This window comes from Urocitellus parryii, chromosome Y (genome assembly GCF_045843805.1).
Source record: "Urocitellus parryii isolate mUroPar1 chromosome Y, mUroPar1.hap1, whole genome shotgun sequence".
Classification (NCBI taxonomy): Eukaryota; Metazoa; Chordata; class Mammalia; order Rodentia; family Sciuridae; genus Urocitellus; species Urocitellus parryii.
Genome location: NC_135548.1, coordinates 36844642 through 36872635, shown reverse-complemented (window position 1 = coordinate 36872635; position 27994 = coordinate 36844642). Strand labels below are relative to the sequence as shown.

Below are 27994 nucleotides of genomic sequence, written 5' to 3'. Positions count from 1 at the left end.
TTAAGAGTGTGCATTGATGGGTTTGGGTGCAGGGCAGTGCACAGTCTGGAAACCTGGCAGGACCACCTTGCCCTTGCGATGCAAATCCGCCTGGGTGCCCATGTTCAGGCGCTGCACCAGGAGTTTCTCATACAGCAGCGGGTGGTAGGCTCCCAGGGTGCAGGCTGCGTCGTAGTACAGCTCATGGTAGTGGCAAAGCTCCGTCTGCCGGACAGATGGGATATATTCGTACACGTGTACTTCTCTGCACATGGACATCATGATGAGGATTCCTGATGTGGAAAGAAAATTAAAACTCGGTGAAGAACTAAGTAAAAGAGACCATTTTGCGGGGAGTGGTAATGACGGATGTGGCTGACTGGGGAGAAACATCTGCTCTGCACTTGCTCTCTTTACACCTGCAATGCTACAACTTCCACTAAATGGAATACATGTAGCCCATGGTGTGCTGAGGCATAGGAAGATGGAACCCTGAAGTTGGCGCCCACCTGTAATCCCAGATACTCAGGAAGCCGAGGCAGGAAGATTGCAAGTTTGGAGTCAGCCTAGGAGACCCTGTATCAAAATAAAAACTAAAAAGGGGCTAGGGATGTAGCTCAGTGGTAAAGCACTTGGGTACCATGCATGAGACTCTGAGTTCCACAGAACAAACAGAAATTTTAAAAACCTTCCAAGTTACTGATCATTTCCTCTTTGTTTCCTCCCAGGACTCCCAGTTTCCTTTCTTATTTCACAGAAAACCTATTTTTCAGCTGCAAGTTTTCTGTTGGGCCAGCCCCAAGCTATATGATTGAGGTAGGGTCAATTGAGAGCAAGGAATTGGTGCTTGCTGGACACCTGATATATGGGCACCAACACATACAAAACTCTCCCTCCTACTTGGCAGTGATAATCTATGATTTTTTTTCTCCCTTGTGTAAAATCATCTATGAAGAGCTGACAAGGTGAGTGAGGAAGCTCATCTGCCCAGGGAATTGAATTCTCCCTTTATCCCTAGTCTGATGTACATATTCTCTGGAAGTGGAATTTTCCCAGGTCCATGTTTATGGAGCTGGATAGCTTTGATGCTTTCTAATTGGGACTATATTTTACCACAAGACTGGCTGTTCTCCTTCACCTGGGCATGCATACACTGTGCTGGCTGCATCCAGGGAACCACTAAGGGAGTGCTCTTCCTATCACAAGCATCATTGATTGATATACATGCAGCCCTTCAGTGTTTCAGAGCTCCACATTGGCAAACCCAACCAAAAATATTCTAGAAAAACATGCGTCTGTATTGAACATGCACCAGCCTTTTATCTCACCATTATTCCCTAAACAATACAGTATAACAACTACTTATTTGGCACTTACATTTCATTAGGTATTTTAAGTATTCTAGAGATGACTAAAAGAATACAGGAGCATGTGCCTAGATCATATGCAAATGCTGTGTCATTGTGTGTAGGTATTTAAGCATCCATCAACTGTGGTGTAAGGGAGATCCTGGAACCAATTCCCCACAGACACTTAGAGATGACTGCATTTATTACATTTTCCCTGCACAATGTCATGAAGTGGCTTCAAGGACATCTTTTGCACAAAGGCATCTTATAAACTGGCAATAGAATCATACCCAGGAACCACAGGTGTCTGTTAGCTGGATGTTTCTATGAGCCACTAACATAACTGCATCTGTGGGGACTAGGGTCAATTCTGTGTCAGTTGTGACCTTTGCATCTCTGGTTCTTAAACGGACTGGCTCCAAAGACAATGTCATACTTAGAAAAATACAATAATCATGCAGTTGGCCCTCCTCCTAAAGTAGTAGTGTTCAAATTTGAGAATGAAAAAGAATGACTTGGGCAGCTTGTTAAAATGCAGTTGCTGGGATTTATCCTCATCCCCAAACTGTGGGTTCCATTGTTTGTGTTGGGGTATTGGAATTGATTTTTAAAAATCCTAAATTATATGTAGTGATAATCCATCACAGATGAATACATTTGTAAATTATAATATTGACAAATTACCTAGAAAAATGATCATATATCTGGATGCCATGACTAGGTTGAGTTGCTATAAGTTTCTAAAGACTTTCAATTTCAACATTAATCTAGTTGTAGTCCAATAACACACATTTCTGGACCGTGCTTGTCTTCCAACCAAGCTTTGAGGACCAGGCTGGTACAACAAACATAATCTTTGAAAAATGGGATCTCTGAGCTATCACAGGTAGTCAGACATCCTGCATGTGGACAGCTAATTTAGAAGTGAACTGCTACCCAAATCCCAGTAAGAAGAATCTTTGGTAGTTTCTCAAGATGGCCTTGTTCTTGTCTTGGTCTCAAAGTTACTGGATACTTGAATTTTATTCTAAAAAGTTTTCTAGAGAAAATTATTATTCTTGTTGCTAGCTAATTGCTACATTTCAAATTACATATCCTATAAGACTAGAATAAAAGTTATGTTTTCAATATAATAAGTACACACGTGATTTTCTTTTATAAATACTTCATACCTTAAAATAACTTCAGGAGCTTCAGAAATGGAAGAATTTTTCAGTTTGTTCACAATCTGTCCAAACTGAAAGTCAGCAGAGGTTAAGAAAGTGTCCTGAGTTATCTGCATAATTCTTCCTGAGTTTTACCTCTCTGGTGGTGACTTTGCAACACTGCTTTCCCATTTCATTTTGTATTTCCATATGAACTTGTGGCTTTGTGTTATTCTGAACCTCAGCTGAGAGCATTCTAAAATTTCATTAATAGTAGAATCTTCCCAAAGTCTTTAAATGGCAGTCAACAGTAGTATACTGGATACTGGAATTGGTATGAAAGCACCTTCAAAAGGAACTTAAAAAACCATTTTGCAACTCATTGGATACAGATGAAAGGTGGACAAAGAGAATTATGGTTCCAAAGGGGAAGGTACTCTTTAACATTTAAAAATTTTCCATCATCATGGTTAGTTCATTTGGTATATGCATACTTGGCTTTTTATTTTTCTTAAGGATGATATTAATATATAAATTTTCATTTAGATTCAGATTCTGTCATTTAATAAATACTGAAAATAATTATTAGATGTGGTTAAATCTGTACATCAGTTTTCCTAAGAGCTATTAATTATACATAGCAATACATAAAAACCTGAAGAATAAATTTCTTGAAACTTTATTAAGTTTCTACTGAAGAAACTTACTAGATGTAAATGTCTGGAAGTGTGTAATGGTGCTTACATGGTTCAGAGTATGAGTGCTAAGGAGCAGGTGGGGAGGGGATACTGCAGGCAGACAGGACTGAATTGGGCAAGAGTGGAGCCTTCAAGAGTTATTGGAATCATCTTCAATTAACTTCAACATTTATCAAGCTAGGCACAGTGCAAATCATTGGGAATTTAGAGAAACTTTCTTTTAAAATATTAAACTAAAGAACTCATCTTTAAATTAAAGACAGGGGCCAGCCTATAACCAGTCTTAGAATATCTGGAGAAAGTATTCTACTTGTCATGCTGAGAAAAATGTTTGATTACTACCATCAGCATCTCTTGGGAAGTGCTAGAATGCTGAGCCCCATCATCCACAAATGACATAAATACCAATAGCACAAGGCTTTCAAATGTTCTTTAAATTACCACTGAAAACGTACTGTGTGGGGAGTCCCCCAAACACCCCTAAGTTTGATGATCTGCCAGGAAGACCCACAGCATTCGGCACACAGCCATACTTGTGACTATGTTTTATGAGGACGAAGAATACAACACAAAGTCAGCAAAGGTAAAGGTGCATGGCAGGAAGCCAAGGGGAAACTAGGTGCAACCTTCCGGAACCCTCTTCCCAGGGAAATCACACAGGATGAACTCAATTCCTCCAACAGTGAGCTGCGACGTCTACTCCTCATCCCTCTTGAGTTCATCTGTGCAAATCCTAATCCTTTATGTGAATTAGGAGGTAGGGCCTCTGGGGGCCATTAGATCATGAAAGTGGGGTCCTCCTGAATGGAGTTAATGTCCTTATGAGAAGACACATCAGAGAGGATCTCTTCCTATGATGCCACATGAGGACACAGCAAGAAGAGGTTACCCACATCAACTAACCAAACAAGGTTGCCCACACCAGCAGCCAAATTGGTTCATACCTTGATCTTGGACTTCCTGGTCTCCAGAACCATGAGAAGAGAAATTTCTATCATTTACGACACACCGTCTATATTATTTCTATTACAGCACCCCAAATGACTCCAACAACAATACATGAAATACGGCCAACCAGGGAAGCTTGTCAGAGATTTGGTATACAGAGTTTCTACTGGGAGCTTGTCATACAAGCAATCTCAGCCTGGCACATAAACAAGATTTTAGTCTCTTAGAAGGAAAGTAAATATCCAGCATAACCCATTTTCTTGCATGTAACAGGCATGGAGAACTACTCTCACCAGTTAGAGGGGTAGGGAACTTTTCTGAATGCCTAGTTCCTAGATGCCAGCCAAGGGTTAAACTTATAAGCAGGTCTTCCTAAGGATAAGCAGCAAAGTCTTCCAGGTTAATTTTTTTTTCCTGCACTGATGCCATATATGCCTAAATTCAAAATATCACCTTACTTCATAATCACTTCCCCATGCTAGACTGACATGGGGAATTCACATCTGGTTAGGCTAAAAATGTTATTGACTTCTTTTTTCATTTCCTCTTTAATATTGGCTCAGGATTATCTAAAATGCAAGGAGAATACAAATCACCACATATCATGCAATTCAGTAAAAAATAACTTAAAAATCACTTAAGAGATTTTATGTTAAATAATGTTGTTTAACAACTACCAAAAATTAACTGCTTTTATCACTAACAAAAGTTTTACTGCTTTCAAGATGGAATTGGACTTTTTGAAAGGCAAATGAACACTTAAATACTTTTTAGTATATTTTTTTCAAGCCAGTCAAATGGGCACTCAGCCACCTATTTAAGATCTTTAAGCAGAATTCAACTAATATTAAGTTTTTATATGGCCAATTTTTACAGATGAATCCATACAAGGGATTAATTTGAAGAAAAAAATATTGTATTTTCTAGGCAATCATGGCTCAAGAGGCATTCATTTGCCAAACTGTGCTTTTAAATATTGTATCATGCAACATAATTATCAAACCAATTAAAATGCTTTTCAACTGTTCTTAATAAAATGTCATGTTGTATGATTTCAGCACAATAAGCAAATGGACACTCATTTCTTTGCTCTAAAACCTGGATTAAAAAGCACTCTTGAACCCATGGTCAGATTATCACAAATTCTGAATAAATAAGGTTCTCTGCAAATCTCTATTTGCAAATAGAGACATATTTTGTATTTTACCAGAATCTAGTACAATCATCGAGCTTACTTGTAATTACAGAAAAATTATGTTGATTTTTACTTTGCTGCATATTTAAAATAACATCCCAAGTCATTAAGAATAATGGAATTTTCTCCTTGATGAAAATATTATTTCATCAAATAGCAAAATGAGCTATGTATATAAAAAGAACACATTTCAAGTAACAGGAGATAATATCATCTTAAATCAATTCTACTAAGCAGTTGAACAAAATTCATATGTTAGGTAAACTGGGCATTTCTGAGAAAGACTGATGGCTCATTGCAAAACAGTTTTCTGAGTGAGTGGTAAAGGTGAGAGGCTAAGTATATTAAATGTGCCAGGTGATTGGAAATCTAGCAGATGTTTTGTGATTTCTCCATAGATTTGATCATAAAGTTAGAAACTATGAGAGCCACACTTAATATTCTTTCAATAAAATAAGTGACTTTATAAGTGACATTTCTAGAAAATATTTGTAAATAAAAGATGGTTTGAGAATTTGAACTTGATGTAGTAAAATAAAAATTTAAAAAGCATCCAGTTCATTAAAGGAAATAAAAATGCAAGAATAATACTGGAAGGCCAGTTTTTAGCTTGTTTATATTGTATTATTTGACTCATTATTTACAGAAAAATGCATTGTTGTTCCTAATCAAACAAATTTGTGGCACATTTTACACAATCACACACAAAAAAGGACATTAAGTGGCTTATTATTTTGTGTTAACACTCTGAGTTTGGATGATATATTGGAAAATTAGATCCAAAAATGCAATATAAAATTGAAAAGAAAGGAAGTTATGACTTGTTGTTAAGCATATTATTCTTGTGTATATATTAAATAGCCCGAAATTATAGTGTTTGCCTCTGTGAATTTCAGAAATATTACTTACAATATAATCAGTAGAGGCTGCCTTTGCAAAAGAGAGTGAGGGTGTTCATGTTTTCTATAATAAAAAAATTGGCAACTGTACATTCTAAATAAGCTCCATGTCTATGTGCATGTTGCACAGGAGGCCGGGCTGTCTGTCTCGTGGTCCCCCCTGGTTTGCCTGAATACCTTCTGTATGTAGGTAGCAAATGTTAGCCAGGCTTTCTGACCCAAGGTGAGCTCACTCATCTTCTATAAAATTATCTAATATTATGATGGCAAAAGAGAAGCTGTGGGATTCCAGGTAAATAATTCTTTACTTAGTTAGGCTGAAGCAGAATCAAAATGACTTCACTGCACCAAATAACATGGTAAAAATCTCTAGTAGGCAACTAGGGATGAAATAGAGAAATGCTCCTCATATGTGAACAAGTAGCTGCTAACTGTCTGAGGGTAAGGAATTAAATTGAAAAAATTACTATGCTTCAAAGAAACCAGTCCTCATCTAAATTACCTTGCTACATCCTTTTAATTTTCAAAATACTTGTGCAGCCCAGTAGGTGTATGAATCCATTTAGAGAAGGGAATAGTATGTAGAATACATCTCCAGTGCCATCTACTAGTTATTTCTTTCTGTGAATTGTGAGGACAGATACGGACTCTGACATAGAAATTCAACTAGTTAGTCATTAGGAAAGTGATTATTAGTCAGCACTTCGCCACAATCATCAAAATGCTATAACCTTTACTCTAATATTAGTACTTCTAGAAATTTATTTTAAGGAATCAGCTTGAAGGAAAGAAAATTTTAGATGTCATATATATATAAAATAAACTTACAAAGTATGTGTTAGTAGATGAATATAGTAATGACTCATCAACATAATTGTTTGATGATATGTCAACCAAAATATTCAACAACTAAAGAGAGGCATAAATTATGATATACCTATCTGATATAATTATATATATCCTCTGTAATAGCAAAGGAAACCAGACTCTATATTCACCTTGATTATAAGCCTTTAATGAATATGCTGCTTGGAAATACAGTCTTATTTGACCCAGCATAAAGTTTTAGATAAGACACATCACAACCATAGTAAACAGTAAATATTAGTTATTGTGATCAGTCACATAAAAACCCAAGGTTAAAAGGACTGTTAGTATGTTTGAGTTATAAGCCAATTAACTGGGGTTTAGAGATGGTAAGTAGATTTCTCAAGCTCAAACTGCTATTTGGGCCAAGATTTTATTCTTCAGAGTTCACGGTGTTAATCACAATGCACATGCCAAGTGATAGATGGAGGAGGGAGCCATCCTATGCATGGAAGTGAAGAATTCAAGAGAAAGATCTCAACCTCACACTCTCTGCTTCACTCATTTGCTCAGCAAATGTTAACTGTGTGTTTGTTCTGTGGTGTCACTTGCTGAGACAGGGTGAGGTCATCACACCAGTGTTAACACCTCAATGTGGTCAAGACTTGGAAGACATAATAAAAGAAAACCAAGATGGCAGTTCCAGGAAGTGTGTGTGGGTTATTTCATATTTAAAAATGTTTAAACATTTAGTTAATAAACTTATTGCCTTGCTTTTTAGAAAGACTACAAAGTTCTAGGGGATTCTTCAAAAAAGTTGCAAAGAGGGCTGGGGATCTAGCTCAGTCAGTTGAGTGCTTGCCTAGCATGCATAAGGCCATGGGTTCAATCCCCAGCACCTCCAAAATAAATAAATAAATAAAATAAAAAAATAAGTTCCAAAGAAAAACTATTGAGCCAAGATAGTCATTCTCTTCTCTAGGGTTTGGTTAGGCCTTGGACCAAAATCTTTGTATGGATTAAAAAAAAATCTGTAAACCTCCCCAAACTTACATATTAATATTATGGGATTTCTTAAAAAGTCAAGTCATATTTCACTTACCTTATTACTGAAGGTCAAAATGCATATGAAAAGTTATTTAAAAATGTCTTGAAAAATAATGATCAGTAATCAATGTGCAACATTTTGAGTTAGGTTTCCATGTTTAAGTTCAATGAATATTCATTTCTTAATAGTGATTTTTCAAAATATTTTGCAGATTTCTTAGCAATAATAGGGTCTCAATGTTTAAAAAAGTAGAAAACATGATTTTAAAATATCATTTTAGAAATTTGAAAGGACTAACTTAAGTGTACATTATAGATATTAAAATTTTAATGAGTATCTTATTAATATTAAAGTGAATGTATAAAGGGAGAATTCATTTAAAATAAATATAGGTTTGTATTATGCAAAAATTTAATGGTTCACACACATTCTCTAATTCAGTTATTATTTTAAAAGCATACTAAATTACATATAAGATTTGATAAATTCCTATGTATGTGAATTACAAACTTCTGAAATGAGATGTTTTCCCAACAATAAATTTTGATGAAAAAGTATTTAGATTTTGCTTCCGTCACATGATTAATGTGTTTTTCAAATCCTACAACTTTTGTTGTTTCTCTTGAAGCAGAAAAGGAAACTTATAATAATTTTCAGATAACATAAGAATTTATTTAGTTGCAAACTAAGTATTTCTGTCCAAATTTGATTTCACTAGGAAATCTGATTTTATTCCTCATTGGGAATGATACTATACATGTTCTGCAGCAGAGGAAAGACTTAACCCTGCCCTAGGGTACTGAGATCAATTCTGATGCCCAAACATCTCCACTCCCACTAATGAAGAAACACGCAGACTGATAAACCCAGCAGAAATTCCATCTAAACTCTTTTTGTCTTCAACATTTATTGCTTCCTCTTTTCCCAGCAGAAACACACACACACACACACACACACACACACACACACACACACACACATGCACACACACACGCACACACCCTAATCCAACAAGGCATAACCACATGATTTGTGAACCATCAAGGAGACAGTTGGTAGTGGGCTAGGGTTTGCTAAGGAAGGTGTAAAAACAATGTTAGCCTTCTAGAATAGAAGGTATTGGATGAAATGTCTTAGTAGTCAATTCAGGCTACTCTAAAATTGAGTGACAGAGGCTGAGGAGACCAAGATCAAAGTATTAGTAGATTCAGTGTCTAATGAGGGCTTTGCTTCCTGGTTCAAGGATGGCTCTTTTTGGTGCATCTGCACATGGTGGCAGAGGTTAATGAACCTTTGGGAGCCTCTTGTATGAGGGCAATGATTCCAACCATGATGGCTAAACCTTCCTAACCTAATCACTCCCAAAGACCCAACCTGGTACCACCATCACTTTGGGGGGTTGTTATGGCTTGAGTATGAAGGGTTCCCTGGAAAACTCATGTGTTGGAAACATGATATCCAATGTAGCAATGTTCACAGGTGAAATGATCAGATTGTGAAAGCTGTGACCTCATCCACTAATATCAGTGGATTAGTCCAATTGATGGATTAATAATTGGAATGGACAAACTTGGTAACTGTAGGCAGGTGGGGCATGGCTGGAGTAAGGAGCTCACTGGGGCATGCCCTTGGGAATATTTTGTCCCTGGCTCTTCACTCTTTCCTCTGCCATAGCTGCGGTGTTTTTTTCCATTGTCCCCTTCTGCCATTATGTTCTGCCTCACTCAGGCACAGAGCAATGGAGGGGGCCAACCATGGACCAAGCCTCAAACTGTGAGCCTGAAAGAAACTTTTCTTATTCTTGATTGTTTTTGTCTGGTATTTGGAAAGTGATGAAAACTGACTCATATAGAAGGTGAGGATTTTGCCATATGAATTTAGAGAGGATGTAAACATGTAGTTCATTGCACCAAATCATCTCACCAAATGTTGTGGAGAGGATGGTTTTCTGAAATCAATGGGAGTAGGTTTCCTAACTTATAACCCATTAATCAGTATTCCCAATGAAATGAGATATAGAAACAAACAGAAGTTCACTTTAAAAAATGACATTTACAAGCAGCTATTATGTATGCCATTTCACAATAATTTTTAAGAACATAAAATCTGTTTATTAGTAATAGCAGTAAATTTTATAGCTATGTCTTCAAAAGAAATGAAATGCATAATTGCATTTGTAGTTAAAAATCTGGAATGTAGGGTTTAATGCTACACAATTTCAAAGACAAAGATCAATGTTATATTTTTAATAATACTGTCTTAATAATAACATTGTTAATAATATAATAATAAATAGATAATAATATAATTTTTAATAACATTGTTTTAACTAAACACAAATAAAAATAATCATTCCACTTGTGTTTCAACATTTAACAAAGACGTGATCAGTATGAGTAAGTGATGAGCAGGAATCCTGAGTCCTCTCACTGAGGCCGGTGCATATCACTTTGTTGGGACATATACCAATATGTCTACCTATCAACTACATTTCTAGTGTTCTGAGATTTTTAAAAAGCTAAAAATGTCGTTTCCAAAGTGTGGACTTAGGACTAGCATCATCACCAGTTGAAAACTTGTTGGAAATGAAAATTATCACCACCTCCACCTACTCAGAATCACTGAGTAATCTGGTTTAAAAAGCTGTCATAGACACCCTCAAAATTGGCTCTGAATGGTTTCTGCCCTCTAATCATGCCTCCATGTAGTTTACTTCCCACAAGGGAGCTGACTTATTTAATGAATAGCATATAACCAATCTGATGGTTCATGGCATCATAAAAACACTGTTCCTTCCTCTTTGCTCTTTCTCTCAGATTCCCTGCTCTTGGGAAGCCAGCACCATGTTATAAGAGTGCCCAAGCAGCCTGGTGGGGTAAGGAACTGAGGCCTCCAGTCAACAGCCCTTCCAACAAACCATTTTGGAAGCACAGACCATCCAGCCTGCTCCAGAGGGCTCAATTGTAACCTCATGAGACTTTACAAGCCAGAGTCATCCAGTCACTCAGCTCCTGGATTCCTGACCCACAGAAACTCTGTAAGGTGATACATGCTTATTGTTTTTAGTAGCTAAGTTTTGCTTTGCAGTGAAAAGCATACACATCATGGGCAACTGTGATGCATGATAACCTTTGAGTACCATGGAGCTAGAACATGCATTCATGGATGGTTAAATCCACAGGTGTGGAACCCACAGATGAGGAGGGCCAACTGTATTTACTTTGTTTTGTTTTTCAACTATTTGCCACACTGAGAATAAAAACACAGTGATGGCCAGAGTAGATACTGCCCAGCCCTTTTTGCACCCTGCTCCTTTCAATGCATTTGTCACAGTTTGTAATTACCTTTCATTAATGCACACATACCTGTGCATCATAGTGCCCCCTCCTCCACTTCACTACATGTTCCAAGTGGGCAGGACCTTTGCTTGGTACACAGGAGGTGCTCAATTAGTCTCCACGTGGTGGATGACTCCTTTCTCGATGAATTGAGTCTCTTGAACAGTACCAATCACACTACATTTAAGGAGCATCTCTCTGGGAACCTAACTTCCCTATTGAATCCATTTCCATAAAAAGAAATGTCTTTCATGTTCAAAACAGCCAACTTTTAGAGTTCCTTTATTTCACATACATAGATCCCTAAAAGCATATAAGAAAATGCAGGCGATAGGTTTGGAAATATAAGTCACCAAATCAGAGACAATTTTTCACACCTGAATGAACATGTCAGTGAAGAAAGTAATTCTCACAGCTTCATCTGGAGCAAAGACCTATGGGGTGGGTCCAGCAGGAGGTGAGGGATGCTGCCAAGCTGTTCTGTGAGCAAGGACCCACCCTGGCCAGGCGACCTGTGTACCAAGGGCACAATGTTGGACTGTGCAAACATTCTGATCCCTCCTAATAGCTCTACCATGGGTTCTTTTGTTTAGAAGCGGATGTTAGAGGTGAGAGTGCTTGGATATGATGACTACTGAGACAACAGGTCAATACTTTTCAACATGACCTTCAAACGTGAAGAGGCATGTGGAAAATACTTTTTGATTAAAAAAAAACAAAACTCATTGATCTTTTTAAAAGTTGTTATGGCAGACAGATTGAGATGTGGGTGACATCATTCAACTGCTATTGAAAATGTCAGATAAATGATAAAACAGACTGTGGCTCTCAGCCTGTTTCTGATCAAGACCAAAGAGGAGAACAAAGACTACAACCGCATCAGGGAACATACTCAGGGAGTGCTGTTAAAGCTCATCCAGGCTGCCTCTACTGCCCATCCTTAGAGAGAGCTCTCATACAACCATGGTGAGGCTCAAGAGGAGGAGGGGAATTTAACAAAGTCAGACTATGGCTTCTATTGTCTCTTCAATCCCGCCCATACAGCACAGCCTGCTGAGTGGGAAGTTATCAACTTGCTGTTTTTCTTTCATTGGTAAATCTTAACAGTGCTGCCCTGCACAACTTTCTGTGACAATGGCAGAGTTCTCTGTGCGCACCGTCTGATCTGCAAGCCACCAAGAACACGTGGTTGAGAACTGGAAATGGAGCTACTGGGGCTCAGAAACAATTTATCCTCTTGTCTAATTTGAATTAATTGAGATTTAAATAGTCACACGTGGCTAATAGCTGCTGTATTGGATGAGGCAGTGCTAGAAAATAATAATGATTGTAAATTGTCAAGATACCTTATCTGTCTAACGATTTTATTATTATTATTTCCATTCCTTGCCTGAGGATATCAAAGAACAAAGACTGAAGCAACTTGACCAAAGTCGAAAGCTAGCAAGTGGCATAGAAGGATTGAAACTCACACTTAGGTATCCCTGACCTACAGTCTTGCAATGACATTGAATTGCAATTTCCTTTTCATGCAAAGGAAGCCTTAAAGGTAATCATGAGCCTTTGCAAGCTCCAGACTCTAGGTAAATAGCAATCAAAGGAAGCTGGTCCTATGTGGCATGATTTCCTTCAACAAAATGTGTGGGCAAGAACTTTTCTTGCCAATAACAACATAACTTTTGAATTTTTAAAACTACATGTCAATAATAATTATATCTGACAGTCCCCCCCCTTTGTCCTAATCAAACATTATTCACATGAATTCAAGGTGACAATATGAAAAGAAGTCTTTATAAAACTTGTGCCACATTCTATTATGCTGTCCAAGCATTACTCTCTCCTGTTTACCCTTTGCTGACAAACCAGATAATACTTTCTCTCCTAAATCAAAAGGATCCTATTAAACTACACAAAAGAAAAAGAATTTGGAATTTCATGGGTGATTTGGAAACAAAGAGTTTCAAACATGGCTTTAAAGAAGGGGGAGAAATAAGACTTAAGGAAAATAATATGCAGTCCTATTGTAAATTTTTCTTCTGGAGCTCTACGTAAAATATTTCACATTATTACAATAGTATAAACCCAATCCAGAATGTGCAAGCCTGAAAGCCTTGCTTCCAGATATATGTGTATCCTGCATTCATAACCAAACAAGCATTATCTCCCTAAATCTCTCTTCTATTCATAGGGACCTTTGTGTAGCCCAAGGGTGGATCATCGAGGTAAATTCATTGAAATTTGGAAAGCAACAAAACCAATATCCTTTGGTTTTCCTGTAGTCTTCCTATCATTTTGGGGATCTAAGATATGCCTCAATATTGACAACTTGGATAAAATCAAATAAATAATTGGTGATAAGCTGAAACATAAAGAAGTGGAGCAAAACCACAAATTTTGAGGTCTAACACCTGGCTGAAAATATATAGGCTAAGTGTGATTATCTTGATATATATAAAATCCATTCTTGGATTAGAGCTAGTGGACTCTCCAGTTAAGAGAACTCTATGTGATACTAAAACTAGTCTCATCAAAGTTCTTACCTACCAGTAACCTTAAAATACACCGTACTGTCTTAGGGTCACAGATTCAGCTCCTCGGTCTGGCATCCCATAAGCAACTGAATGGGGGTGAGTAGTGAATTAAAGAGACTCATAAATTCCTGGACATCTGTCTCTTGCTTCTCATCAAGGGGTAGGGTCTATGTTGCTTCCCCATGAACTTGGTAAACTCTGAGATGGCTCTGATCAACTGAATAGCACGCTTGAAATGGTGCAAGTCTCCAGGCATTGCCTTTAAGAACATGACAACCTCTGCTTCCTGTCTTTTAGAACACTCTCCCTAGGATCTTGGGCTGCCGTTTTAAGAACTCTAATTACCTTGGGACCACCATGAAAGAGAATGCAGGCTCATGCTCAACAGTCCCAGCTGGGGTCTGGTTTTAGCTCTCCCTGCCAAGGGGCTAGACCTGCAAGTGCAACCATTCCATGAAGCACTGAGTACCAGGTGACTCCATCAACACTGTATGGAACAGAAAATCATCCAGGCTGGCCTATGCTGATCCACAAAATCATGGGAGAAAATAAAGTATGTATTGCATTATACCTTGAAATGTTGGAGGTGTTTGTTTATATGGTAATAGATAACTGGAAAAGACTATTTCTCATTTCCTTGGCCTAATCTCTAAATACACCTGTTAATTGCTCTACTATATAACCTGACTATGTTTATTAAATACGAGGTCCTGCCCAATGATTACAATTTTTAATATACACATACCAATGAAACCAGAAGATGGAGGGTTTGGCTGAATCTTCTCCTTGGTATTCTCCTGGATAATGTCCCAAAGCTGCCATATAATTTAGGATGAAGTATGTAAAATGGTTGCGTTGGATTTCTCTGACGGTGTTGAATATATGGCGTGAATAGGTTGTAATCTGGCTTCTTGTACCACTAAGGAAAAACACACACACACACGCAATCAAGTACAGGGAACTACAGTGTAAAAAGGAGACAGAACAGCATGCAAGCAAGTGGATGTAGATGCTGAGGGTCCAGGTTGGAGATAGAGGGAGCATGGAGGACCGTTACTTATCATTGTTATAGATACTTCCTCAGGAACAAGTATGAAGCAAGACCAGGGTTCTAGTTCTGGCAGAGATGATGCTTTGCTTTTTAACAAAATGAGAGGAAAAAAAATAAATCAGAGATTATCAGGCTTTTGCAAAGGGTCAGATGATAAACACCTGAAACTCTGTGAGTGGTCTCTGTGGCTATTACTAAGTGCTAACTTTAGCATTGATTAAGACAGGTGGTTGCCAGATTTGGCCAGCCATAGTTTGCTGATCTTTGTCATGAATAGTGTGTTTCAAAAAATAAATTTTCCCAATTTTATCTATAGTGACAAAGTGGACCACGGCCCCCAGGGCCCAGGAGCAGGGATGCGAAGACTGACTGGGATGGAGTGACAGGGGAACTCTTGGGGTGATGGAACTGTTCCCTTTCTTGATTATGGTGGTGGATACATGAGTGCATACATTTGTTAATATTCATGAGGATGTGCATTTGCACTTATTGTAGGTATACTGTATGAAAAAAAAGCAGTAAGGTTGGATTAAAAAGGATCTTCAGAAGTGTGTCAGGTGCCACCATAAAATGCAGCTTGGAGAAGATGTGTGGGAAAAGGCTTGGCTCTAACGGCCCTGAGAGCACTGTGCTCACTTTCAAGTAGATGCCATGGGTATACCATGGGGGTATAGGAAGATCCCAAGTCATTGTCCAAAGCTGAAACATTTCTGTGGTTTTAAATTGGGGGTCTGATGGACAGATTTTGAAAAATTTTGTGCAGGTGATTCTGATTTGCACCTATTATTAAGATGTGGTGGCAATCCATGTCCAGCCTCAGTCTCCAGATGGATGGTGACCCACACTCCTTCAGGAGGGAGCCATTCTGTGTTGTATAGCTTTCTTAGACTGTTACCTGTTAGAGCCCTCAATACCTGGCCTCCACATTCATCTTAATGAATTAAGTCCCAAGTTTTCAATTTTGTGAATATTTCAATGAAATTATATGGGTACATTAAAATAGGTTGGAAATCAGAAGATGATACTTACATTAATTAATATTAACTAACATTATTATACTATAATATAGTTATATTCTTCCCATTAGTGTTTTTATTATTCAATCACATTATTTATTATATAATTATATATTATATGCTACAGTTAACTTTTTACAGGTGTTGCACATCTAAATGATAACACAATGGGTTAAGGAAGTTGCAGGCTCTCTGGTCATGGCAAAAACAAGTTAAAGGCATTTGCATAGTTGATAACATACCTTGCTAGGCTAAACATTGTCCACCTTTTCCAACCCTCACTAAAAACGAAGCTCACTGGCTTTTCATTCAAAGCTCCATTAAAAGTTGCTGGCTGTTTGCTTAGGTAGATGATGATTTGCCAGAAGGTCCCAAATGCAGCCTGCTTATGTTTTGATGACTAGTAATAAACTTGTTTCAGCTCTATTGCATAAAATTTAACAGGTTCAGAAGCAGAAGGCAAAGAGGAACACTCAAGGAAAACCTGGAACAGGCTCCATTTGAATAACAATGAGCTGTGGATGCACAAAATTTAGATTTTCTTGCCAACCACTTTTAATTTATTTCCAAAGGTCTTGCAACCACTCTGAGGGGGATGTCTTCCGGTCACATGAGAACCAGTGTAAGTTTAATCAGCCCAACCTCTAGGAATTTCTGAGCCTTTAGATATGTACATCTTTCTTCCATTCCTCTAGAACAAAAGCAATTTAGCATTTGATGGATAATGTTCAAGAGTACTACCATACCTGGGCATCAACATGTGTGCACACCTATGTGCTCAGTTAGGACCCATGATCAATTTCATTCTGTTGACTGCAATTCTTGACCCGCCCCCATGATTTATCAGTCCGAGGCCCTGTCTGACCACGGGGTCAGGGCCTCAGGGAAACACTTACCAGGTTAAGATTTGCGGAATAAGGAGCTGGGTCCCAGGCCACCAAAATGACGTCTTTATACAAAGAACTGTCAATGAAGTTATGACTGGGGTGGGTCAGAATCTGCAAGCACATAGGAAAAAAAAAGTTCAAATGCAGTGTTTACTACTTCAAAAGCATATTTTTTAAAAAGAGCTCAAAATTTAAAAGAGGGATCCAGAGCAAGGATAAAACGGCTTTCTATTTGCCTTTGGGAGAGGGAGAGAGGCTTCCATTGCACACTCAGGCACTTAAAGAATGTTTAGGGAAATGAGAGGTTTTTTTTTTCAAATATCAGTTTACATTTTTCAACTCTGCACCATAGCTAGTGGCCTGAGCTCTAGCCCCTGGAACACAGAACTGCCCGGCTAATTCAGTCCCCCGACCCTCTCTCTAATAGCCCCCACATGTAATTCAGACACGGTGTGGGTGTGAATGAGCTGAGTTACAAAGCAGCCTCCAGAGTGCCAGCCACAGTCCTCCCTCTGTGGCCCTATCTGGTTCCGGTTGAACTCGTCGATTTCAGCTGCCAATCATCTTTTTATAAAAACTATCATTTTTGGGGAAAATTCTGTTTTTTTTTCTACCTCCATTTTAAGAGGCAATATTTTTTTGCCATTATTAAAATGCACTTTTTTATATTTTAATGTGTCTGAGGTTAGGATTATCTTACAGGCAGCATGTATTTTAATTCGGTCGGATTTATCTCTTCTTCTCTGAGGACTTGCTATTAAACTAGTTGTGGATCTTACAGCCAATGATATCTCTGAATTAAGGAAATACGGTGATTATTTCTTACCTCGCTGCAGGCTGCCTGGTGCAGCGAACTGTACAAAGAGCTAACCGTTTGTTCTGCAAGCAATTTTCCATAAATCACTTATCACCTCATATTTTTTCTACATATTTTTGAAACTCTAGAAATTCTTGTAGTTTGTTCTGAGAGTAATTTTGCCATAAATTTGGAAGACATTCTTATTAAGAACATGAAGAAAAGAGGTATTTTCATTTTCCATTAAACAAGTCATTTTCAGCTTTTAAATTTTCAAATAACAAACTCAAGTTTCAAAGATAAAATAGAGACCCTCAGATTTTGTGCCTTTGTTTTTCTCCCTGGCCTCCATTGCCATGGTTTCTTTTAAGCTGAGTTGCCTTTTCTCAGCTCACAAAATGGAACATGGTAAGTCTATGATTATAAAAAATTCTATTTCTATATCTATTCCGATTTGTCCTTTGATCTTACTTATTTCTTCCTAGTCATAATTCACATCTAAATTCTTGTTTCTCTGCATTTTTCATCATTAATTTTTATAATTACAAGACCCACAAAAATAAGCAAGTATCATGGTTATGGACAACCAGATCATTTCTGTTCACTCATCCAGTTAAATTATTTACCTACAGAAGGTGCCCCTGTGAAGAACTCCATCCATCTTACCTGGGAGTTAATGATGCGAACAGTGGTTTTATTTCCAACATCTCTCTCATAACCACGTGTAGGAGCAGAATTAAATCTCAAAACTGCATCATGAGAATCTAAGGGTACATAAATAACAAGCTTACTTTTTCTTTCTATAGAATACATTATCTTAAAAAAATACATTATCTAGGGAAAATATTTAAATAAATCTTTCAATACCTGAAACTAATCAGACACCACTAGTAAAATTAACATATCCATATACATATTTTTCAGATAATTGATGGCTGATTTATGATGTGATCTTGGCTAGGGAGATCAACATGGAAATATACATGCCGTCACGAACTGCATATGTAAGTATATTCTATGATGTTCACACAATGTTGAAATTGCCTAATGAAGCATTTTTTTTCTGAGTGTATCCCCGTTAAGCAACATGTGACACGTTAAGTGACATGTGTGTGTGTGTGTGTGTGTGTGTGTGTGTGTGTGTGTGTGTATACCTCAATTACAGGTGATCCTGTTATATTTAATGCTTATTTTCTTTTCACATTCTTTACAAATGATGCATTTTATGCAGCCATTCCCCCAAAGGTTCCAAGCCATTTGGAAGGTGGATCTACAGGAGCAGGTAAAGATGTTAGCTTCGAAGGCTTGGGCTGCTCAGGGTCTGCTGGTCTGGGCTTCTTACTACCTGTGGAACCCTGAAGTTGGTTATGGTGATAAAGAACTGCATCTAACGCTACTGCCTTCACAAAGATCAAGTGCACCTCTCCCAGGGTGAAAGCCACAGCATCCAATTCCACCTTGCTACCTTTTGGTAAAGGTTTCTGATTTCCATGCAGCCTTCATACTGGAAGGCTGCTGAAGTCAAGAGACCCATGTGAGAGCAACCTGCGTCTTCTGTGTTCTCAAAGCCATGGCTTGACTGACCGTGCAGCCCTGGAAAGACCAATGTCACCACCGCCAGCCTCCTTATTCTCTGAAACGGGACACTGTGGACCACCATGCTTGTCCTTAAACATCAGTCTCCATCTCCCTTCATTCAACCTGGCAGCCAGACTCTCTGTTAAGTTCTCTGAATCTTGGGCAAAGGGTTGCTGGATGAAAATAAGGCTCCCAAATCATGGAGGCTGAGAGGGAGGCACAGAGGAAGAGGGGAGGACAGAGGGGCTCATCTAACTAAGGGTGGAAATGGGGAATGCCCCTCACTTAAGGCAGGCTATGGACACATGCATCTCTAAAAATTCCCCCAAACCAGAGCATGTGAGCAATAATGGAATTTCTGAGGGCTGCTGTAGCTTCAACCCTCCCATGCAATTTCCAAGTTTAGCTTGCAGCAATGACATCGCCTGTTTGTGAGGATGAGAGGTGGGGTCATGTATTTCTGTATGTTCAAGTGCCTTGTGGACATGAGGGCATGGCATTTACTGTGACGACACCCCACCCAGAAACGGAGGCAGCTGGCCTCCTTTGCTTGGATTATGCTCTGCTCTTCTTGGACATGTTCCTCTTCCTTGAAGAACAGAAACTACCAGAGATGCTCCCATTAAAACAAGGCTATAGTAGGTGCCTTTATTAGCAAGTCCTGAATGCAAAAGAATTGGGATTCCAGTTTTGAGTACCAAGATTATCACAGGGAATGCATAAAGCACACCTGGTTATGCCATTTTAAAAATCCTCCAGTATTCTTTTAGGGGAGAATTTGCAAGAGTCAACGTGTATGACCTGCAGGACAATTCTGTTAGTAAGCTGTAAAGTGGCCATATGGCCCACAATGCCTGAAATGTTTACTATCTGACTCCTTGGGGAAAAAAATAAAGCTTATTCATCTCTGGAACTGAGGGAATCTGTGTTTTGTATAAATGATGTCAAAAAATCAGAACACTTCCAATTAAAATTTATTTTTTTCCTTAGAATTTTAAGCACTTGTTGATATTTTTCTGTTCTGAATTGCTTTCTCATTTTTACTAAATGATGTATTGGCATAGAAAACAAATGATAGAAAAAATGAATGGACTCACAGCAGTCGAACTCACATTTTAGTATCAGTACCTCTTAAAGAAAATTATTTGTAACCTATTTTCTGCATAAGAAAGTAGAGCAGAAAATTTTAAGTGTCTATTAGTTTATATTAAAATAATATTTTGTAAACAAAATAACTCTATTTTTAGAACAAAAGTAGTGAGAAGACTGACAAGATTTTGAATGTTTTAAAACCTTCATTGTCTGGCTTTTAGAAGAGACAATCTCTTTCAATATGTTGTTTTAGCCACAGTATATGAAGACTTAGATACATTGTTGAAGAAGGGAAGGCTATTTTAAGAATCCTTCCAGAGAACTTCAGATATTCTTCTTTCAAACTTCATCAGAACTTTTCAAGTGCTGATTGGTTAAGGGTTGGTTACAGTGTGGAGACTGAAACACATCAATGAGTTGTTTTTTTTTCCTAATAAATTCATGACTCCAGAATTAGTTATGTTTGCCTCCTCCAACCCGGCAGTCTTCACAGGAAGCCTCTCAGAACAAGTGTGTTTTTAAGATAGGCTTCCAAAAATCTACTTTTAAAGAATTCAAATAGGTGCAAATCCAAGAGCCCAATAAATTCTGACACACTATAATCCATCAGTCTATTTATTCTTGAGGGGGTCCTTTATACACACATGACTTTGTTATATCATGTAACGATCATCTGAAAACTCTCTGCTAAAAAAGTCAGGCAGATCTTCCAAATATTGATGCATTTTATTATAAAGTATCAAAAAATCACATTGATTAACCACTATGGATCTCATTTGTTTTCAAGTATTGTCGAAACGTGAGTTGAAAGCTTAAATTCTATCATCTGCAACAAATATTGTCCATTATTTTTCCTAAAGGTGACAGTCTCCCTTAATTTCTTTTTGAGAAAACATCTGTCAAATATCCAAGTATGAATAATTAAAGTATGTCTGCCAGTGATTTTTTTTAACTACACACTGTATTTCATGTGGCTAGTTCAGCTCAACACGATACCATAGTGCCTTTGCATGTCACTGATATGCAGAAGTGTTTTCTTTTGCTTCCCACTTGGTTACACAGGATCTGAAAAATGAAGGCACTCAAAAGTTGAGATTTCACAAAATTAACTATTTTGATTTCTTCATGGAGGCCAACCATAAGTGAAACCTGCACTTGACAATGATACTTAGTGGTTAAAAAAAAAAAAAAAAAAAAAAAAAAAAAAAAAAAAAGTCTGATGATGACTATTGTTGGGTGCTACTACCTCAATTTGTACTAAAAAGCCAGTAGTTTTATCCATCATTACCTTTGCTTGGTCCATGCAAATATCAAAGTTATATAATATTTTTAACTTCTGGACCATTAAAAGGACCCCGGGGGGCCCAATGTGAGTCTTAAAAAAATGTCTATCAATCTATAACCGAGGGAATCTATGCTTTGCATAAAGGATGCCAAAATATCTGAACATTTCCAATTAAAATCGAATTCCAAGATGGAATTGTTAGAAGTGATGATCTATGGTACTTCCCTGAGAAGGTAGAAAATACGAGGGGACGCCAGACAGTGAGGAGCCTGGTGGGGACAGGCCAGTGAGGGAGTGTGACCTACTCAGACCACAGCTCTCCCAGGAATCCAGGCTGCCCGCCTCCCTACACAGCCTCCATCTCAAGGTCAGATGAGCAACCCCAGGGTCCCAAGGGGTGGGAGCTTTTCAAATGAATCGAGTAGTAATTCCACATGAGTCACGACAGCCTTGAAAACCTCCCAGCATGTCTCTGTCCATCGATGGTCCTGTGTGGAGCTGTGTTCCGAGCCTTCCAAAAGCTTCACAAGGCAGAGGCGGAGCTGATGGAGCTGGTGCTGAAGCTGGTGGAAGCTGTCAGTGAGCAGGACTAGATGGGCATGCTGGAGGAAGAGCCAGGAGGGTCTCCTCACATCGGCCTGGCCGTACACTGCCTCGGTGATGTCGGTGAAGTGCCTAAGAACCTAAGCTGTCCATTCAGATTTTAAACAGAAGTAATGGAGCAGACGGCAGGCACAAGGGCAATAGAGGAAAGCCTCATTTCTAGAGAAGGCATTTCCAGGCCCCAGCAGGGCTGTGCTGATGTTAAGAACAGGGCCTGGCCACGTGCACACGCTGAAAGAGCATCACTCCTGGTTGCCAGGCCAGGAGACCACCAGCACCAAGTCACTCCCTTTCCCTGGCCCGTGCTCTGCATCCTCCCCTCTTCCTCCTGACCCATTGACCAGAAAGCAAAAACTGGACATAATGAGAGAGAACAAGTCTTCAGTCCCTGGGAAATGGCCTGCCAGGGACTGGGGCTAAGGCCTGATTCATCTCCTGATTCGCACTGCCCTGGTCTCTCCGCTGGCAGGATCCCCTCATCTCTTACTTTCCTGGTGCCACCAAATCCAGGGTGTAGGTTGATTTTTCTTGTTAGGGTTGGGATAACCATCTCCTAAAGGCCCATTTGCTAAAGGCGTTGTCCCCTGCTGTGATGGCCTGGATATGGGGTATCTTCCAAAAGATCGTATGTGAGACAACGCAAGAACATTCAGAGGTGAAGTGACTAGATTATGAGAGTTGTGACTTAATAGTGGATTAATCCACCAATGTGGATTGCCTGGGTGGTACTATGGGCAGGAGAGATGGCTGGAGGAGGTAGTCACTGGGCTGCGCCATTGGGGTCTAAATATTGTCCCTGGTGAGGAGAGCTCTCTCTCCTTTCCGGCTGTCATGTCCAGAGCTGCTTTCCTCTGCCACCTCCTTCTGCCATGACGTTCTGCCGCACCTTGGCCCAGAGATATGAGGTTGGCCAACCAAGGACTGAACCTCTGAGACCATGAGCCCAGATAAACTTTTCCTCTTCTAATTGCTCTTGTCAGGTCTTTTGGTCTCAGCAACGCAAACGTTGACCAAAACACCAGGCTCTGGGGAGGTGCAGGAAACTTTGGGCTTAGTAAAAGGGAGGTAGGCCACTGGGAGTGTGCCCTTGGAGAGGAGACTGAGCGGCTGGCCTCTCCCATCTCCCTCTGCTCTCTGGCTGCCCTGAGGTGAGCACCCTCCAGCACTCCCCCGCCCCATGACATGCTGCTTCATAAAAGACCCCAAAGCAACAGGCCAACTGACCATGGATTGAAACCCTTGAAACCATCAGCCCAAATAAAACTTTACTGCTTCTAAGTTTTGATCTCAGGTATTTGTCACAGGGACAGAACTCTGACATGCTCTAATACAGTGAGAATCTACCCTCTGCTTCCCTGTTGGGATGACCCCACAGCCTCTGCCCCTGGGGTGCAGGCTGAGAGCTGAAGCTCCTGTAATCCACATGGAGGTCTGACTCCAGGCTCTGCCCACGTGATCGAGGTACCCCCATTTCCTTATCAGTCAGGCAGGATTAACTGCATCTACCTCTTACTTCGAGCTGTAAGGATTCTAAGGGTCAACAGAGAAAAAGCATTAGAATGGGTCCTTGTTCCTGGTGAACAATCTCAAGTGGAACCTATTACTGAACCTTCAGCCCAGATCTGCCTCTCTGGGGCATTTCTTCTTACCATGGTCTCTCTGCCCACCCAGCCCTCCGGCCTCAGGGTGGGTTAGGACTCCACTGTCATTTCTAGCCTCCTGATCTACTCATCTCCCTGTCCTTCTATTCCCAGGATGTTGGAATTGTCTGTGTACAGTGGAGACTTCTCCCATAGAGAATTCGAGGGCTGAGTCTGTGCCTTTCATCTGTGTCTAGCAGAGGACCTGGTGGAGATTTGGTGGTCAATCGATGACTAATGCTTGCTGAATGACTACGTGAAATGTCTTCCTGAAGTTAACACGACATACCACATTCCAGACTCTACCCTCCACACACCCCCATCTCTTCCCTCCCATTTCCCACCCATCTGCCATTAGCATTCAACATTCAAATATGCAGACCCTGGTCTGCCACACCAAGGCCATTTCTGTTCATCCAGAATAGACCTGTCCTCTGTGGTGTGTCCCACAACAGTCCTAGTGGTGACGTCACTAGCCTATTATTACTGCTGATATGTAGGAGTGACCAAAGACCATCTCAGGACTCTAGGAAAGAATGTTCCATGTTTCCAAAACAGCGGATGTTTCTTTTCTCTAGGATGTTCAAAGTGGACCTGTTCACAACGGCTACATCTCCCTCTGAGCAAAAACAGTCACTAGGGTCTGAGCCTGTGGAGGACAGGACTGTACTGGCCATGGAACGAACACCAGGGGGAGCCCAAGGGTAGCCAGTCAGCAGACCCCAGGTGTAACTGGAAGGATGGAAGGAGCTGTTGAGTACTGGGGTCCTCAGCCTGGAGGGGCCCTGGGGCTACTTAACACAGACTGCTCTGGCTACTCTCCAGCTCTGCTTTCAATTTTTCATCAGATCATGCAGAAGACTTTAGTGAGTCTTTTGATTTCCACTTAGCCAATTCACAAACAATTACTGAGGGGCCAACCTGAGTTTAGCAACAGCATGCCCCAATTATTCCCAGGTGGCAGAAGGAATGTGCTATGTGAATTTGGCTCACCATGAGAGCTATTTATGAGTATATGCATTTTTCAGTGAGACCTTCAGGTGAGCAGGTAGGAGAGAGGTCACCACCTGGCAGACACAGCTCATACGCTGGCTGAGATGCCAGCTCATAAGGATGAAAGACTTTGTTTTTCCAAAATAGAGTGGCACTCTGATTTCTTGTCCTAAAATGTATAGGTACAAAATCTGAGTCAAAGGAACCTAGATAAAACAAGAAAGACAATTAAAAAAAAATTTCCGGGCATGTTCTTCATTTGTGATTTTACAATTTCTAATCATAAAGCTGCCTCTAAGAGCACACAACATAAATTAAAATTTGAGTGCTGGAAACTAACAAATATGTAACTCCGGCATCTCATGTTTTTCAGAAACACGGACTTCCCAACGTCTTTCATCTTCTCTTTCAAATTCTGGATAGAGTTTAAGAGGCCCTGGTCAGGAATATTTATGCAGAAATAAAGAGCAAGGGAATTCTCTCTGGCATGCGAAAGCAATCCAAATACTAAGTATTTACGATGCAGAGGTGTTTAAAATAAAGCAAAACCAGAAACAAGTTGCTGCCTGCTTCAAAGCATAATACTTAAATTCCTCCTCTGCATTATTAATATTGGTCCTCGGAAATGAGAAAGAACTGTGGTGTTATTCCACCCCAGGGGCCTCTAAACCAGTGCTCTTTCTTAATAAATTGCAGGCTGCTCTGCTCTGGCTTTGACTACAAGCTTATGTGACACATGGACAGTATTGTTATGAGCCTGCTGGAATAGACCAGGGACCCAAGACCACAAGCCCATATTTGTTGTCTTGGGTGTATTTTTTAACTTAAAAAACAACAACAAAAAAAATTCCCACTGAGCCTCACTCCCAAGGACTTCTGAGCTGAGGTCTGGCTTTCTAAGCCTTCCTACAGTGGCATCGCTTACCTAAGATAGCTCTGCAATACCAGTCACTCTTCAAGGACACAGAACGACTGAGGGACCTGTTTCAAATGAAGCCAGGAAACCACTATTATTTCTTTGTAATGAGGGAGCAATGCCCTCTGAATGTCACTTCCAGACAAGTTATGATCCAAGACCGACTGCAGTGAGAATGCATTAGATGTGGTCGTTTCACATCTGGACTTGAGGGTGAGCCACACTGGCCTCCTGTACCTAGTGCAGAGCCACACATTCAGGAGGGGCAAAACATACGTCTATTAAATGAATAAAATCACCTAAAGGGCCAAGCTGCTTGCTTACTGGTGCGGCAATAGAATTAGCCTGACCAGAGAGAGAAGTCTGGGGAGCAAAGGGATCCAGAATTGCTGAGGGAGATGGGGTACCAGTATCAGAAAAAAAAAAAAAAAACAGATCTCTGGCAAGAAGGGTTGGGAGAGACTGGGGAAGATGGGGAAATGAATGCAGCCCAGAGCAAATGGAGAATTCTGTGGCGATCCAGTCCCAGCCTACGCAGTGTAGAGCCTAGACTCTGTGGGAGGAGAGGTACTTCAGCCCTACCCTACTTTCTGCAACCAAGAGATATACAAGCACCAATATTTTATGTGAAGACTGATAGGGAGGGAGGATGCTGACTGATATGCGTCAGCTTGGCTAGGCGACCATGCTGCTGGTTTGGTGAAACAGCAGTGTACATATCACTATGAAGGTACTTTCCAGATGTGATTAACTTTTAAATCAGTATAGTTTGAGGAAAGCAGATCACTCTCCACACAGTAGATGGGCCTTATATAATCAGTTGAAGGCGTTAAGAACAAAAGTGGAGACCAAAGAATTCCTGAGGAATGACTTCTGCCTCGAGAATACAACACGGAAACCCTGTCTCAGCGTCCCACCAGTTGGCATGCCCTGTAGACCTCAAATTTCAAGCAGTGAGAAGGGACACAGGGCACCGGGAGGGTTGCCTTCCATCCCCACTGGCACTAGCTATAGGAGGAACATCCTTCCAGCCCCCCAAGAATCCCTAGGTCCTGCTCTAGAAGAGCTCCGCTGGACCCGTCTCTCTTGGTCCCAACCAGGGACACCCTTTGTCGGCTCTTCAGCTAACGTTGGAAACATCCAGTGCACACCCCCAGCCTTTCCCACCAGTAAGAGCCCGGAGGTGCGCCCAGAAAGAACCAGACCCCCGTTCCCCACCGGCTCGAGATGGGGTGACGGGCCTCCCCCGGGTGAGACCCACCTATTTCCTCCCCCAAGGAGGAGTTGAGGATGGCGCCCGCCGACATGACCAAGGCACAGCTGTGCAGGCCGCGGGGGTGCAGCTGGCCCAGAGGCACCGCGGGCACCAGCTGCCGCCAGCCCAAGGCCGAGAAGGGCGCCTCGGTGCCGTCCAGGGTCCGCACACGCACGCGGCGCAGCGCGCACAGCAGCTCGGCCCTGCTCCGCCGCGCCGCCCGCCGCCCGCGGAAGCGCACGCCTGCTTGTTGGCGCTCAGGTAATCCCGCATGGCCTTCTGCAGGCGCGGGTTCAGCATTTTGGAGGAGACAGTCCCCTTCCAGAGCCGGTACAGGAAGGCCCTGGACATGGAGGCGTACAGCCTGTCGCCGTCCTCGCGCTCCTCCCACGCGGGGCTTTTCCCCTGCCGCCGGTGCCTCTTCTTTGGAGGTCTCCTCTGGACCGCTCCAGCCGACAAAGCTGCCTCCTGCTGCGACGACTCCCCGGGGGAGGGGAATCCCCATGTCCCCTGAGTGTGGCTGTGCCACCCTGGCTGACCCGCAGCAAAAAAGTAGTCGTCGTCCTCCGGATAGAAAGCACTTTGGGATTTCCTCCCCACCTGCGATGGAAAGAACTCTTCATTTTCAAACCCATCTTGGGCCTGAGCCCATTGCTGCGGGTCCATTGGACCTGTGTGAAAGGGGCCAGCAGGGGGTCCGCCTGGCAGCACCTTGTCTGCATCCAAACTCCTGGGCGACGAGGGCTCGTGCATGGCGCCCATGATGACCCGCTGCTTGCCCTGGATGGGCAGCAGCCCTCGGGTCTCCAGGAAGGGGAAGGTACTGGGCACTGGCTCAGCAGGGTTGCTGTCAGTGAAGTAGATGAAAATCACCAAAAAGAGTAGCCCCCACGCAAATATTCCAAAGAGCATTCGTTGTAGCCATTGCTTCAAGTGTGGTTTCAT

General features: G+C 40.8%; 1 pseudogene; it reads right to left on the bottom strand.

Annotated features, from left to right (window-relative positions):
• Nucleotides 1-27994, bottom strand: LOC144251088 (beta-galactoside alpha-2,6-sialyltransferase 2-like; annotated as a pseudogene).